Here is a 17,600-nt window from a genome sequence, read left to right on the forward strand (position 1 = left end):
GTGTTGTTGCTTTTTTTAATGAATTGAAATGAACTCTATGTACACACAGTTATATATCAGCCATTTTTTTTCCCCTCTGTTTCAATATGTATTACTTGTAAGACTTTCCTTGATCATATTGCTCTGGCACTGCGCAAGTTGGATGGCGTGTAGAAAAGAGGAGCTGTCAGCTGGGAGGTGGGAACAGGCTTTTTGCAGCAGGGGGAGCATTAACTAGATACAACAAATACCAGGATAGTTGATTTGGTATGTGTTACGGCAGATCTGGTGGCTTCACTTGGATTTTACTGGGAATACAAGCTTTGGAATTAGATATGAACATGTATCCTAAGTTTCATTTTTAGAAAAGTTTGTGTATTGAAACGAATGACAGAGCTCCTATTGATTACAATACAATTAAGATTTTAACCATTACTATTCCAAAGAAGAGCCTGAAAAACTAATCCAATTAAAATCTGCTGGTTCATCTGTAGCATATGACTAAAAGGCCCCCCTCTCCCTCCCTTTCTTGGTGGTTTAAACCTCATAATTTCTAATGCTAGAGGAATGATGTTACTTATTTGTGGATTTACAGCATAGGAAAATTTTCATCCTACTTTTATTAAGCGACTAGTTTATATAGTAGTTTTTCAGTTTTATTTATAGATGTATATAAAGCTGTGTGAACATTGTCATAGCAATTTAAAACGATTATTTCTATTTGTGTTGCAGCCACAATTGTTATCGGTAGGATGGAGAGATAATCCTACTGCTTAGCGGTGTAGTAGTGTGGAAATGTATTCACTGAGCATAAATATAGGCACTTTGTTTTCTGTCCACAACCCGATAGGTGGAGTACTTCTTTATCTAGGATATTTACAGTGAGGACTAGGTGAATAATAAGAGAAGTACTGTACTTTGATTTTATTTCCTTAAAACCCTGTCAAATCTGAAATGGGCAAGTGAATGCTGGTAGAGTAATTGCATCGCAGACACCATGAAAAGTGCATCCCTGTTCTTGCTATCTGTTTTCAATCTGGCATTTGTAATGTAACTTGTTGATTGTAGTCACAACAATTTTTAACATTCATCACTTAAAAACTCTGTTAAGACCTTTCCAGAGGGTCTGTTTTGCCTTGCTCGGGCACTCCCGTGCCATGTCGTACCACGTAACTGCGAGGACCTTCCTTGAAGGCTGACTTTAGGGAACGCAAGGCTAAATTCCCCGGCTCCCTAGCTGGTGGTGTCAGGCTCTGAATGCTCCCAGAGGGGCAGCACTCTGAGCCATAGGGTGCCAGAGTTGGCTTTTGTGAAAGCCTCTGCGGTCTTGTTTCCAGATGCTCTTGAAGGTCCAATTTGAAGAAGTACCTTGGGTGCCTAACGGCCTAAATCCTTTGACTCTGACAGAGTCCAGACATCGTACCCAGAGCTGTGAACACGTGTCTCAGAAATGGCTGAGCTGCAGGAGAATGCTTATTGTCTGTGTGGCTGCTTCCTTCTCACCCCTTCCTGATAGCGAGCCTGCCCTCGGCGGGCTCTGCCTGGCTTCTCCTCCCGCTCGTCCTCATTCCCATTTGCAAAGCAGCCTATGCAAAACTGGGGAGTGGAATAAAAGTTCTCATTAAAAGCATGCAATTAAGTGGGGGATGATGCAGGTCCTGGATTAGGGCTCCTGTAGGCCTCGATGTAGGCCTTTGTCAGTTCCCCAGTCAGGCTGTGTAGACTTTGTTTTGTTTGAGTTCAGGCCAAAAGAGACTGGTATCCATCTGCCCTGGCTGATACTTAATCTCCTTTGGTGCTTCAACGTGTGTATGTTCCAGGATCGGATTCCTCCAGTTTGTCTTGTCAAATGAATGTCAGCATTTAATGAGGTGAGCTGGTAAGAGTATTAGCTGAATTACCTGCTTCTCCATTTTAACAGCAAGGCAGTCTATGCTGTTAGCATCGAAGCTGGTGCAGGTGCCACTCTAGTAAACTGGTACAATTATATCTTCCATTCAGTGGGTACAGCTATGTTGAAACTTGAGCGTGTTTAGCTGCGTACATTAAACATTTCACTAAAAATGTCAAACTGTAAAAGTTTTAAAAACAGACATGATTCGAATAAATCATTGCTCCAAATGATTTTAACAACAACTCAAATAGGTATTTGAAAAAGTCAAATGGGGAGTAAAACAAATATACAAATTATGAAAGGGCTGCCGGTTTATCTTATTCTATGCCTTGTAAAATTTTCATAATGACATGTGCTTGTGTGGAGTCAATGAGAAATGAAAGAAAGTCAGAATTGGAAAAAAAAAAGCTTTAGTTCAAAGTACAGAGTTTCAGACAGTTCTTAGCATTGGCTTTGTGGTAAATATTAACTCGTAACTTATAGTCTGATCTCTTATGTTTGGTGCATTCATTCATTTGAGGAATGTTAGCTGAGACTGGGAACCTGCCACTGCAGAGGCATGCCTGCTCTGATAAAGGCATCCCTAAGAACAGATCTTAATCAGCAGTTTATATATATATGTATGTTTGTCCCTGTGTGTGTACACACACAGGAGAACGCTGCATATCAATTGCATAGAGAGAGCTTTTGTTCTGGTAGGGCTTCTGAGAGGTTGCACGTCCAAAATTCATTGCAGTTGTACATAGGTTGAGTTAAGAGCTGCACCTGTGATGTTTACATACTTGTTTTCATGAATATAGCAAAAGACAAAACATCATAAAATGTCCTCTTTTTTTTTTTTTTCCCAAGATTTTGGGCATTATTTTCAGATGCTCTGTGGTTTAAACAACGGATACCTCCTACAAATTAACTATGAACATTTGGGTGCTTTATATTTTCAGACAAGCCTAAAAATTCTTCGAAAAGCCCCTTTGCTTCCAGCACGTTTATATCCAGCACGCGAGACCCAGCTCTGAACTCTCCCAAGTGTCTGCAGCACCTGGCTTGGGGCTGCAGAACGCGCAGGCTTACCCGCAGCTCCTGGTCCCTGCTGCAGGAGCCCGGCCGCTCGTCTCGGCCCGCTGCAGCCCCGTGCTACGCCGCATGATGAGCATCCTCTTCCAGTTCTCAGCGTGTGCGTAATGAATGGGAGAAACTGTTAGAGAACGAACCTCAGACAGGTACGGGTCATCACAGCCAGGTGTTTAATTGTTGTCATTAGGAAGCATTTGGGAGTTCCCGGTGTGCGCTTTTGGAAACATAACAGTAACTGGATCCCTTTGGATTTTGATGGATTTGTCCATTGTATTAAATGATGATTAAGATGATTAGATGCACAATGTCGAAGCATTAATGTTCTGAACATCTTTATCAAGAAGAGGTAATAATTATAGTCTACTTGATATGTTATGCACATCATGCTCCTGTTAGCTGATTTGTCTGCAACTGTGCCAGAGTTTAATTAACATACTTGAACAGTATGAAAACTTGTGCATTTATAATTATATCTTCAGTAACATTGTTACTGTGCTTTCAAAAAGGTACATTTATCATACGAAAAGTGCTTAGAATTAGGGTCAGTCAAAATCATCTTCAAGAAAATGCTGGGGGGAAGCAGATGGCGTTCATTTTCATCGAGGGGGGGGAAAGCAGCAGCTGACAGAAACTTTTCTGTGTGGACTCAGGGCTTAGTTATGAAATGACTCAGAGCAAACAAGGTGCTTCCCACGGGGCTGAAGCCAGAATAATCCACTCATTGTTCTCCCTGAACCTTTTGAGGCTGGAAAACTTTCATTTTTCCTCATCTTTAAAAGCAAATCAGTCCGTGTGGCAACTCACTTGCCATTCTGTCCTCTCATGTTGGGAGGAGTATGTGAGAACGTGGAGACACTAGCTACCTCTTGTGTTCAATCTCTTTAATTACACTCACGAGAGATTTTTCTGATTTTCTTTCTTTTTTTTTTTTTTTTTTTCCCCAAGAAGACTGGGCAGCTGCTTGTTGTTGTTGTTAGTATTTCTGACAATTTTCTGAAATATTACAGGTGGTAGCATCAGTGGTTCACTGTTGTGCAGAAAAGTGAATCAATATTTTTACCCGTATCTCTTTTAATAAGGTATATATTTTTAAGACCTAGTTTTAGAGGAGACATTTTTATTTTGCATTAATGAAACTTAGAAGCTGTTAAGGAAATAAAAGAAGATCTTAGTTCACTGACCTTCGTTTTTACTTCCTATTACAGTGTTGCAAAATCTGTAGTTTATTTGGAGATAGATGTCTGGGTATATGTATATGTTCCATAAATGAAGATGGATTATATATATATAGGCACAATTTTATAATATGTATCTTTCAGTATTTGCTTAATACCCCAAAAAATACATTGCAAATGCAATCAAATAACTTATCTTTCGGATGCTTCTTTTTTCAAGCATTTGGGAAATCTTTCTTTTATATTTAAGCTACTTTTGGGGAGAATCCAGCCTGCTAGTTTTAATTTCTTGTGTATCTGTCTTGTCTTGAAGGACTCAAATATGATTAACTTCTGTAGAAGGAATACATAGGAATACATATCACAGTGCTGCAAGATATTACACCATATTCTGTTATGATCTAAACTGTTGAAATCAGATCATTCCTTGAAAATTCCAATTTCTCTCTCGGATGACACTGGTATAGACACTGGGCTCTTCAACCTTCTTGGTTTGTGAACTCCTGAACTTTTTCTAATGGAGGTTAGGTACCCATTATTAAATTTGAATCTCCACCCATTTCAACAAATGGAGACAGAGCAGATGTATTTTGTTTCGAATCTGAAATTAAAAAAATACATTTTTAATAATATTTGGAGGGTAAAGGGTACTAATTCTGAGTGATTTAGGTAGATAAAAGTATCATTGCAAAGGTAATTCTGTAGCATGTTTATCTCATTTAAGAAGACAGCTGCAAAAGAAAAAATCAATCTTTATTTCTAAATTAGCTGCAAAAAAGAGGGAAACTTTCCAGTGTTTGTATAAGCATTGTTTGGTGATTTCTGTTCAGCTTCTGTTCGTCCACGTGTCCGTAATCAACAGATATGCTCTCTAACCTGTAGATTTTTCCTTGGGTCAAGTGTCAACTGTAAGTGGGAATGCGAAGTATTACCAGCGTTCAGGAAACGTCGTAAGTACAGTGGCTTCTGAGTGCTCGACTATAGTGTTCTCCGTAAGAGTTTCATATTTACAAATGACAGTTCCTGTTTGTGTTCAGTGTGGACTGTCTCTGAGGATAAAAGCTGTCCTCTCTCAGTCACTTGAATCTTCTTGTTTCCTCTTTTTTCCTGGAATTTCTTTTTGTTCTTGGATGCTATTACTCTCTCGGTATTGACAGACAGCTGAAGAAGACTTGTCATCCTCCTGGAAGTTTGATTGAGCCCTGAAAGGACTGCTTGTTTTTGTTATCCATGGTGTAATAGAAATGTAGTGCAAAATGTTTTTGCTGGATCTTCTTAAAACGCCAGAGGTGATTGTGGAGAGATGCAAGGAATAGCTTGTTTCCCCTTTCAATAAATAGTGTTTCATTAAGCACAGTATTTACTTTTGAGGGATTTCTAGACCTTTATTTCTTACAGCACTTTACATGTTACATAGACCTGTACCATCGTGCAGACCTGTATTTATTTTGCATTGCCTTGGAAGATGCTTTGGGCACTATTATTTTTCTAAATACCGATGCGCTGCTCTCCCTTGTGTTATCACAGCAGGGACTGACCCGAGGTGCTGATCTGGTCCTCTGGTGCTCGGTACCTGCAGCTCATGTTTGGCAGCCGCGCTTGGGGTACCCTGACAAATGTCGCTCATCTCAAAGCAGGGTCTTTGCCTAGAAGATGTTGCTTTTACTGCTGGGCAAGTAGGTAGCCACCTCGGGGGAAAAACACTCTTGTTCTGTGTGTTTAGGGAGCTACTGCTTCTTTTTCCCTTCCCCCGCTTTAAGCTGTTTTATCTAATTCGGGGTATTTCAAGTTATTATTCTAGACAGTCACTTAAATAAAAATAAACAATTTAAAATACATCATTAAAAAGTATATTGTGCCCCAAAAGGAGTCAATGATGTGTCCCACAGGACCAGAAAATGAACTTTATAATATTATGGACAATTTAAAATGGGCAAATTTAATTATAGCAGGAGTGTGCAATTACTGAATGAGGTATGAGAGACATGGGAAATGTTCCCATCTAAATAATGACCAGAATATGCTTGTTCTAATAATATTCCATAACACATTTAGGGCCTTAGGATTACAACACTTTCAGGTTATTAGAAGACGATGATAATAGTGTGTTTTATTACCAAATTACTACCATACTCTCTGAGGTATGAAGCGATATTAATGACCATTTTCAATAAGGAATAACATTTTGCAACATCAGTAGCATTTAACCATATTAAAATATGTTGCGTTGTGTGGTAAAGCCCAGGGGTACAGAGATGAAAACTAGAGAGTTTAATTTTGAGATGCAATTGGGAAATTATTTGGGCATTCAAAAAAGCTTTAGGGCAGAAATATATTAATGAAGTACATTTTTTAAACTATTTGCAATAAATAAAAAGGTGCGTGTATATTACTTGGTTGTAATTTTGGTTTATAAAAACGTTAAAATCAGTGCACGACCTACATTCTGCTTAGTGTGCTATATAAAATTTCAATTACCTAACTGTCTGTTAAATCTGGAAATGAACCGGTTAAAGAGAAAATTAGTACATCTATGTAAATGCGTGGTGGTTGGAAGTACACATATTAAAAATATTTCTCAGAATGGAGGCATCTTTATAAAACAGGTGACAAGATAACATTCAGTTTCTCTATTAATGTATTCTTTTCACGAGAAGCTCTGTGCTAATGCAACAATTTACCAACAGCCCCAACAGCCATTCTTCACAGATTTGTGTGTAAATATTGCAATATTGTTTTGCCAAGGTCAGATGCTCAGAGTCAGTGGCCTCACTGTCATTGATCTAATCAACTGTAACTCTCATACCATCTGATTAAGTTATTATGTTAATTTGAGTAAATAAGTTCATTCCAGTCCCTCAGATCTGCCAAAGACAGAGTATTTTATGGTGTCAAAATATGTCTCTGAAGCTAAATAAGCCCTCTGTACATATTGTATGTTACGGAATGTTGTAAAAACTAACGTTGCGTTCTCCAGTTGAAACGTCACTTCCATTTGTTCAAAACAAATCTTAGTTTTATTTAGAACCATAAAAATATGGAAAAAATATTTCCATATTTCCAAAAATATGGAAATCAATATGGAAATCATGGAAATGTGCTGGTTTGTGGCTCCTCCATAATTTGGTGCCACTCCAGCCATCGCTCTATTGCTTAATTCAAAATTACTTTGGTATTTAAGAAGTTAAAAAAGAAAAGTTTTGTTATAGTCATAAAAAGAAACTTTGCTCGAGTGTGTCAGATAACAAAATCTCAAGACTGATGAGTCTGCATGGCTTAGGGCCGGAGGGCACAGAAGAGGTGGTGTCTGGTGGCGTTGATATGGCACCATGGCCTTGGGAGCACTTGTGTCTAAATGAGCTGAGCGATCCGAGAGCCTCCCGGGGAAGGATTAGTGTTTGGTGGCACAATATGCAAATTCCTTGCTTGGTAACGTGGCATGTAATGCAGTTTGGGATGGAGCTTTAACTACTCCAGTTTCATGCATATATTTAAGCTTTTTATGTTGGTCTGAGTTTATTATTGTGTATTTTCCTGGATATGGTTTAAATAAAATCACCTTGTCATATAGATGTGCATAGTTGGAGTAAATGACTCTTGCAAGCACTGATTAAAAACTTGATGCTGATAAACATTGATAAATTCAACATTTGCAGTGTTTTCTTGTAGCAGAAGCTAGCCAGTGAGCTATTCCTTCTTGTTCTGCATCCAGAAGAGGTGTAGCCGCCTGCTGTGCTGTCACGGGGAGGGAGGTGTGAGCCTTTTTTTATTACCAGCCTCTGGCCCGGGCTCTGTTGGAGACCTCTCCTGGTGGGAATTCCCTTTCCTGGAAGTTCTGAGCTGGGCTGAGCATGAAGTGCAAAAGTACTGTTTGCTTTATAAAGCAGAAACTGACAGCAAAATTGCTGTGCATGCTGCGTGTTCCTTCGTTAGTTGGTTATTGGAATGGCATCAAGTGTGCTTTATCGTGTTGTAGCGGTTTGTCAAATAAGAGCCTCGCTTATCATTCAGGAATGCTCTGTGAATACACAGGCAGTTTAAGTGTATATATATATGTATGTGTGTGTGTATGTTTTTATATATCCATGTGGATAGAGAAATTTGCCATGTATTCACTAGTTCAGAACTTCTGGGTGTTCACGTGCATTCTAGCCTGATGTAAATTCTTGTGCTGTGCCACGTCTTTGCACTCTTGCACTTAAATTTCCAAGGATCTGAATCCATTGGTGATCCAGCTGCAGATTTCTGCAGGAGGATAGCGTCTATTGGAAAAATGCATTTCAATTATTATTGTAAGCCTGTAAATATCTAAAATTATGAAATATGATTTAAGCTAGAAGAGTATCTTTAACGCAGTTAGTTTGGCTGGCTTTGAATAAAATGCATCCTGTCTCTGTGTACGTCTTCTCCATATTTCATAAAAAAGAGGTGGTAGTAACAAAGCTACTGTTTCTTCAAACCAAAATAGCTGAGCTGTAGCTCAGCTGTGTACGGCAGGGATGAAGGTATTTGCCTGAGTCTAGACCTCTCTGAGGTCCATAAGTTTTATTAATGAGACCCCTATTTAGGAGCGAGTCCATGTATCTTCATGGAAAAAAAAAATGTATTTAACTTCCAGCAAGCAGGAGTTACTTTTTCAGTACCCCTGTGTGGGCTGAGGGTACTTAGACACCTCCCGTGTTCTTTCTGAGTCCTGGAGAAAATGCTGATGGATTTGGCCAGAGAGCACCAGCTATTTTCCTTGCAAGAACCCAAGAAAGATGACGGACATAGGTCTGTGTAAAAAAGGAGAATGCCAGCAGGAGAAGATAGTTGCAGTGCCTAGTGCCAGGAAGAAAACTGGGGCTATAGAGGGAACGGGGGCTGAAGTGATGTTACCCCTACCCAAACTCAGAAATGGAGACCAGGAGGGATTTGAAGAGTGCTTCCATTCTTCGGACTTGTTCCTCGTACCCGTTCTGCCCGGGCAGACAGAGCTGTGGCTCAGAGCTGTGGCTGGACTTCGCCCGCATAATGCATGGTGTGGGAGATGGTGTGGGGAGAAGAAGGTGGGAGAGGTGATCCCGCTTGCTGCGGCCCCGGCCGCTGGGCAGGCAGCCCCGAGCTGCCTCTGCTCGCCCCGCATGGCTGCTGCAGGGCACAGCTGGGGACAAGCAGCGATCCGGCAGAGACGAGGCTGGTCTGTACCTCTGTGCCTAGCCTAGAAAAAGGATCTTGAGCGACGGAAACATTCGCTCTAGTCTTAAAAGTATGCCAGGCAGAGATTCCTGAATTCTCTCACTTACATGAACCAAGCACTCTCGGTTGCGCTGCAGCCAGTGCTGCTCTCATCCAAGTCGTTAGTTAGACCCTGGGAGCACAAGCACCGCGGTGTTGTTTAATTTACCGGAATAAGTGTAATTCTTTAGTGGATAGTTGAAATTATTAGCTGTAGCCAAAAGCATTAAATAGCTCACAAAGTCATGTATAAAGCTTTGTTCCAAAGCTTCTCTGTTTGTGTTGGGTTATTGGAAGATTCCTCCTGGTAGTTCTGCATAAAATTTTATCTGACTAATATCAAGCGGAGCTGTGTGTTTTGGAGCTGAAATGGTGACAGTCTTTTCAAAACCTTGCTTGTGCAACTGCTTTGCAAGTGCTGGCTTTGGCAGCGTAGCTGCTTTTCCTGTGTGTGTGGAAGATGTGCTAACTGTTCAGCAGAGGTCACTGTAAGTTTGTGGTTGAGACGTTTTAATCATACTTATCAAAATGTACGGCTGAAAACATTAATATTATGACTAGGAAATTCTTGTGCCTGCATTAGCTTAGAGATTAAATGGTACGAATTTTAAGAAAGATCTTTTTTTTTGGTGGAAGTAGAAAGTGGAGGTGATTATACAATTTCAAGGAAACTTGAATAGCCTTAAGAGATGTGGCACGTACCCAGAATTTCATCATATTTAGTGTTACTTATCAAGACTTATCCAAATGATTACTTCTGTCGCAGCACCCCCTCCTCCTTCCAAAATGTGCCATGCCTCTCTTCCCCAGAAGCCAGGCGTGTCAGGGCTGTTCCCTCACGCCTTTCCAGACTCTACTTGTCCAGCATCGAAAGGCTACAAAACGAAGTCAAAAGGAGTGTGGCTTGCTTGTTTGCTTTGTGCATTGCTAAGTGGCCTTGAAATCTTTCTCTTTCATAATTCAGTGATTGAATTAGTTTTTAAATGTATTGCATTTGCTATTCTAAAAGCAATTTTGATCTTCTGCAACTACTTTTTGGATGAAACAGAAGTTTGTTTTCCCACAGACGATTAGGAGTCCCTGTTCTGGAGTATTGCCGTGGCAGTCATCTTGCCGAGAGGTAATGGGTGCTCCTCGATGTGCCGTCGTGATCTCTCCGGTAAAGGACAGTTGCAAATGAACAGGGCGGCCTTCTCCCCATCGACATTAGTTCTGTTGTTCTTATCATGAATCTGATGGGACAGCTTCAGTGTGCTGATGTTACTGTCTTATCCCAGCCGTTGAGACAACGTGGATCCCTCACGGTGCTGCCTGTATTTGCCACAAGCCATGTATCTTCTAACCAAAAAGACAGCTGCGATCATCTGTATCATGAAGTAGTACATCTGCTTTCCAAACTCGGTACATTTTGTCCTGTGCCCTTCACCATCACAGCAGGCTTTTTAAGCTGTATGACAGCAAAATAACCTTTTGGTGCTGTTTTTCCCCTGGACTGTGTACCTATTATTGTGCCATTGTGACAGGGGGTATCAGTAGCAGCCATTATCTGCTATTTGAAGGGTGTTTATCCATTTTCCAACTAAAACAGCTGCAGAACTTCTGAGAAAAGTTGTTCTGAAGCTTTTTGTTTTCCAATTACTGATCACAGCCATGAGAAGTAGTCCTTGGGAGGGATCTCAAAAGTCACCCTCCTTCTAAGGACAGCTTCCCATTTTGATTAACCGGGAAGTTAACGAATCTTTTAAGTCTTTTGGATTTCTTACTTGATCTTTCTTCTTCAAGGCCTTGTCTAATCTCAGTGTGGAAACCGTGCCAACAGATGTTTGCAGTGTTGCATCGGCTGCAGATCTATCGCTGCGTAAGCATAGGGGGCTGTGGGAGTTGAGTGGTGGAGAGAAGCAGGTGGGTTGAGGTCGCTAATAGGTGTTTGGGAGGAATGATGAGGAGCTCAGATTTCATTCAAGAAAACACGGGAAGGAGGGGTTCACGTTGGTAAGGGCGCTGCCCGTGGATGCTGTTTGTGAAGTGTGCCACGCTAGGGGGAGTCTTTTGTTAGACCAGCAAACGCAGCGCTCCCAAACACATATCCTCTTTGTTTCTGCTCTCCCTTTGTCAGTCTGCAGTTGGTTTTTGTGGTTGCACTGAGGTGAAGTAAACTGGAAACCCAGCACGGTGAACCTTGCAATAGATCCCGTGTGTATCTGTGCCCTCAGAAACCGCTGATTTCTGGCACTTGCCAGAAACGGGAACTGTATGGTCAATTAAGTGCCTCTGTGTGGTCCTATATCATTTCAGTTATATTCTGGCTTAGTCATGATTCACACTACCCTCTTTTTATAAAGCCAAAGAAACACCCAAAGTGTGCACTGGGGCTGGAAGGGTAGGTGGCGGTGAAAGGCTCGGCTGTGTTCCTGTTCCTCCTTTGCCCCGTGGTGAAGTCCTCTGAGCACGCCTTGCTCCCAAAGCAGCTTCTTGGCCAAAAGTGGGGGAGAAGGGGTTTCCGCGGCCCAGGCTCTGTTCTTCTGTGGCTGCTTCTACCTCTAGCACACAGCTCAAACCACCCAGCCCCTCTCTTGTGCCCACTGCTCCTTCCGTCCCCTAACTGCAGTCCTGCACAGCTCTTCCCAAGGCAAAATCACAGTTCCTCACCAACCCAGTCCCGCTTTTCACCATCTCTCGTTTCTTCTTAGCTTCATCTCTGACCCAATGCAATATCCGATCCCACAGCCCCATGCCCTTTCTCCAAACCCTTTCTCCTTTCAAGCCTCAGGTACCCACTAAGTGCCACCCCTCTCTCTCTTTCCCTTTTTCTCCTGCTCCATGCACCTAGCGGATCACCAGCTCCTTCCACTTGCCCCCCGTTGCCCCCCGAAGTCGGTGTGCCCCGAGGAAGAAGACTTGCGGCTCCAGCTTTGGCAAAGACTCAGGCCCAGCCTGCAGGTACCAGCAGCCTGCTTGCAGGGGGCCCTGGCGGGATGTCGGAGCCAGCAGGATTGGGGCCGCGAGCCTCGAGCTCCTAGGAGAGGGGCACTGAGCAGCTCGCGGGTGCAGCTCCAGGCAGGGCGGGAGTACTGACACTTCAAAATACGGGTTTTGAAAGTAGCGTGCTCGCTGTGAAGTTGTTGTTGTCTTTGTTCCTTTCTCTGCAGGATAACAAGGCAAAGTCAAAGAAGCCAAAGTGCAGTAGAAGTGCTGGCTAAAGCTGTGTGTAAAAGCTGTAGTTAGATTTTCAAAAACATCCTGCAGATGCTATTATTTTTTTTTTCCTGTGTGTTTCTTCTCTGCAGCAGTAACTTCTATAAACTGTTACATCCTACATGAACAGTACGCGCTCCAACACAGCTGGGTTTTCTGAAGGTGAACTGTACTGATTAGACTAACATGAAGTTCACCCATAAGTCAGTTAAAGCAGACTTTTGCTGGTAGACTACAATTTATCACAAAATTCCCGTTTAATGGGAGACAAAATAATCCTTTTGAGTTGTCAGCTTGACATATTTGTGCTTGTTTCTGTAAAGATGGGATGACTGAGGCAGCACGTTTATGGATGTGCCTGCACAGGTAGAGGAGGACTTCATGCAAAGCACAGAGGATTGCCTAGGAAGGTTTGTTACCTTTAACAAGTTGGTATGTCCAGGAAGTTTCATTCTGTGGTGGGCCCGTCTTCAGATGTTCTTCAGTTCATGATGTTTTGGGTGTTGTTGTGCTGATGCAGTTTGGGATTCCTGAAGAAACTATTTCTGAATTCAATAGCTGCCCCTAGTCCTGAACAGCTTGTCTTCCTCACGGTGAACTCACAAAAATTGCAGCATTTACGGCTTCTTCCTGTGAAAGAATTTTGTGCCTACTGCACTGTGTTGCTGTCTTGGGAATGGAAAGATTTTGTTCTGGCTGTTGTGTAAAAAAACCTTCCCCACACACACCTACAAAACAAACAAGCAAAAAAAACTCCAAGTGAAAACAAACCGCACAACAACAATCCTCCCTCCCTCCACCCAAAAAAGCAAAACCCAACCAAATTAAAACCAAACCAAACCAAACCAACACTCTCCAAGAGTGTTTTTGTGTGGCTGAGAAAAGCAGACGTGTGGTGGATAAAATTAAGGCTCTTTCAATTAAAAAGTGTCAGTTCTCCGTGTAAAACTTGAAATAAATGTGTGTAAGGATGGAAAACGGGCAGCAGCTCTGATACCTTCCGTACTCTCGTACCTTCAGTCATGATGCTCACCTGCATGGCACAAGATGCGCATGCAGAGGGGACGCTTCTTGCAGTCATTTCCCTTCAGCCTTTATCAGTAAACAGAACGTTTTCAAATAGTAAAGCAGAAATTGCCAACTCATCCTCAATTTGGTGATAAAAACTTCTTCTATCGGTTTCTGGGCTGATCCTGAGTTGGGTAAACAAAGGAGAGCCCCCACTTGTGCTGTGTTGGGTTTTCCCAAGGAGGCTGATGAGAGATCACATTAATTTAACCTTCTCATGCTAAGGCGTGGATGAGACAGTTGTGGTAGGAATGTAATTTTAACACCTACTGTTGGGAAAATAAATTGAAATTGTTTAGGATGTGGTGCTAGTGATAAATAGCGTTCTGCTTGTTAGAACTGATATCCGGTATGTTTGTGTTAAACACGTTCATGTGCTGTATGTATCTTACAGAAAAACAGTTCATTGCTATCTTATCCAAATACATATTTCATAACTATTAATTCTCTGGTGGCGTTCTGCAGTCCTCTCAGTGACCGTCCTCCTTTCTAAGAGAAACGTGTAAATAACAACGCAGGACAAGCTGTGAAATTCAGCAGTAACTGTGGGCTTCAAAGCAGGGCCCTGCGATTGATTATCCAAACGGGGGTCCTGATCCAGAGCTGTGGTCCCACGGGTTAAATACAAGGACTTTATTATTCCTCAGCGTTGTTGCTTGCAGTCTTTTAACACAGGTAAGGCAGGGTAGCTTCGGAGTCTCTCTTTTATGCGTGGTCAAAACTCACCTTGCTGGCAGGCTTCACGGGGAGATGTCCGGTGGCTGCCAGCTGTTGCTGCTCTTACCGCTACACGAAGAGCTGCTGCTAATCCCCTTCTTCCCCTCTTCTCTATCTCCTTGCAGACAGCCATTCGTTATTATTGTTTATGTATTCTTCCCTTGCTTAAAAATGGATTAGGAAGGGTGAAAAATAAAAACCAAAGGAAGCTCCACCAGCACAAGGATTCAGTGTCCCAGGCTGCCTGGGGTTCAGCTGAAGTGCAAGTGGAAGAGGTGAGCCGGCAGTTTCCAAGGATGGAGACTTGCTTGTTAAATCCTCCCCGCAAAGAAACCGAACGTTTCTTTCAAAGGGGTGCTTGCTCAGTCTTCAGCATAGTTTATTTAGAGGGCTGTGATATGCAACGTATTGAAATAGCCACGAGCAGTGAAACGGATCTTTCATTTTATTTCTGCTTTGATCAGTTACCGACATTTTGGCTCTGTGTAACCCTCCACATGTCAATATTTAACATGCAGAAGGCCAGGGGATGGGAGAGCTCTGCAAGCCTTCAGGTTTCTATCCCAGCAAAAACGTGTCAAAGGAGAAACACTGCCAGGTTCTCTGGACAACCAAAGGGCAGCTCCTCTGGAGACCTGGTGTCCCGCACCTTAGTGTGGCTGGTTTTTAGCTCTGGGAGTTGGTGACACCCAAAGTGCTCGCTGCCCCCTTACAGATGCAGATCCCAAGCTGGGGAGCGAGTTCAGCTGCAAGCAATTACATCCGTGCGTACCTTTGACAATCACGTACTGCTTTGGTTGCTCTTGTTTTGGAAGCGTGTCTGTGTTTATGTGTGTGTACAAGGATCTTGTAGCAGTTTGTGAACGTCTCAGCTTGGGTTTTGCAGCCAGTTATGACCTTTTCTGAAGTATTATTCTGAAATCGGTTTTGGACGTAGCAAGTAGTTAGCTGATTTGGACAGGATTGGGAATTTTTGTTTTTGTTCAGGTTGGGTGTGTGAAAACTGTGCTTCCCAGCTCGCAATGTCACTAATCCAATTTGCTGATTTAAGAGATAGGATTGCTTGACTGCAAATCTAATCTAGCAAGGTCACTGGGAAAATTTGGAATCAGCTAAGCTGGCAGAGAAGGAATGTCTTTGTGCAGAGCAGAGGCTCTGTCTGCTGAAATTGGTTTTCTCAGTGGAGAAGGCAACAGTTTTCTTTAGTTCTTTAGTTCTTTATTTCTGTTCTCACTTTCTCTTCTGAGGTTTGCTACATTACTGCATACATCTTGAAGCATCTTAAAGGAAAAGTGGAGTTTTTCCTGAAAACCTCATTCTACCAAAACAACAACAAAAAAACTGATACCACCACCAAAACCTCACCAAACCTGGCTGGCGTTAGTGAGTGAGTAATGTGCAATTAAGACTACGATAACAAATTGCTCGGCATCTAGGATGGTTTGGGCTGTGGTAGCATACCAACTATCTAAAAAAGAACAACAAAATCCTCTTCAACAAAGAAATCCTCTTTAACTTTGTGATGGGAACAAGGACGCTTTCTCTGGGAAGGCTAGAGAAGGTACCCGAGTCTGCCACATGACAAAATAGATGTACTGTTTGTATATTTGGTCATAATAAATAATTTTGCTTTTAAATAAGGTAGCATCTTTGTGGTCAGATTTCATTTCCTCCTGCTGGCTCCTGTAATCAAAGGTCATTAGCATGACTATACAGCGTTGTAAACTTTTCGATGGTAATGAGTTGCCTGCCATACACCTAGGGTCTTGCAGCTGTTGCTCATGTGAAGGTAACAGACCATCTCCCATGGTCTTGCTTGGACCCACGTCTGTGAAACTTCAACAGAAGGCGGAGATTTCTGTTCCTCCTTGGGTTCTGCCGTGGTGCAGTGGTATCTGCTTGTCCTATAGCATCTACACCAGGAATGATAGGATGTTTTGGAGCCGCTTACAAAAAGAGCTAAGGAGCATAATTCAGCATAAGGACTGAATTAGTGGAGATGAGAGCTGAGCAGACGGCGTCAATACTAAGATTTGTGAGTTAGCTGAGACACTGAATGTTAAACACAGGCTTAAAGCTTTCTCCTTCGTGTTGTTAGGGATCTGCAGGTTTTCCATTCCTCTTGTACCCTTATTTGGTGCCTCCTGGCCTTATGTGATAAGCATTTTTAGAGGAACCCAGTAGGGTAATAGAATATTTCTGTTACCGGTTTACAATTGCAGAGCTAATAAAAGGTCAGCTGATCAGTGTAGAAACTCCTGTCATCTGTGTTATTCCCACCTTCTGGGAAATGACTACCTCCCTTAATCCCCTAGCTAGCAGCAGAAATCGTATAATGACTTCCCTGCTTTGGCGTGAAGTCAGCTGGCCTCGCTGCTGATGGTGGGTGTCTGAATTAATCTGAACTCAAAGGGTCAGATCTGCAAATCATGCTCCAAAATGACCTGGCTGCACTCTCAAGTGCCAATTCAGGTTCCCAAGTGTTGCGCCAACCTTTTTTCCAGCTGCAAGATTTATTAAAACTTTCTGCTTTGTATTTATAGTGTCCATTTCTAGAAAACGTTACATTAAATTTAACAGAATCTCAATTTAACAGAAAAAAAAATATATTTTTCTTTTTGCCTCCCTGTCATGGCTTGTGTATTCTGAACAGGGTGTGGATATACTTTCATTTCACTTGGCCCTGTGCCTTTCCCACCCAGCCACACGAACAAGAGGGAGCATCTTTCTATTCAGAAGTTGGCAAAAATAATGGAGCAGCAAAATTCCACCCTTGGGAAAAATTTTGATATTCTTTTAAGAATGCGAGAAAAGCAGCAGGCTTTGCCTTAAGGTACCAGGGTGAAAATTGATATCTTTGCACAGAATCTTTCATTAACACATGGAAGAACACAGAGAGCACATGGGAAGATGTACAGAAAAGTGCTACTACTTGGCAAGAATACCAGCTTTTTTTACTAGGGATTTGGGGCATTTTGGATATTCCCTCTGTATATTCACCTAGAGTTTTGTAGCTGGTACTGGCTGATGTTTCTTATTTTCTTAAAGTCATTTTTTGTCTTTATTATCTTTGTTCAGAAGCACTGACATTACTAAAAAAAAAAGTTATTTCAACCCATTATAGTTTAAATTGAAATAATGCCATTCAGTGCTGTATATGAACAAGAAGGCATATAACCAACTTGTGTTGGGATAGCTTTCCAGTTTTGTATTCAAGAATAAACAGAAAAGCATAAATGATTCAAATATGAAAGATCAGAGAAGTTGCAGTGTAGATCAGA

The 17,600-nt window shown here is 41.9% G+C and overlaps 1 protein-coding gene and 1 long non-coding RNA gene across 13 annotated transcripts in view; one reads left to right on the forward strand and one right to left on the reverse strand.

Moving 5' to 3' along the window:
- PARD3 (par-3 family cell polarity regulator) overlaps positions 1–17,600 on the forward strand; it is a 445,998-nt gene that overhangs the window by 71,491 nt on the left and 356,907 nt on the right. The gene's annotated exons all lie outside the window — the stretch shown is intronic.
- LOC308191229 overlaps positions 1–17,600 on the reverse strand; it is a 77,227-nt gene continuing 59,627 nt past the window's right edge. The window contains exon 2 of the long non-coding RNA XR_013947819.1: positions 1–17,600. This exon is cut by the window's right edge and continues 57,124 nt beyond it. This is a non-coding gene — a long non-coding RNA (uncharacterized lncRNA).

This window comes from Anser brachyrhynchus (genome assembly GCF_964034855.1).
Source record: "Anser brachyrhynchus genome assembly, chromosome: 2".
Classification (NCBI taxonomy): Eukaryota; Metazoa; Chordata; class Aves; order Anseriformes; family Anatidae; genus Anser; species Anser brachyrhynchus.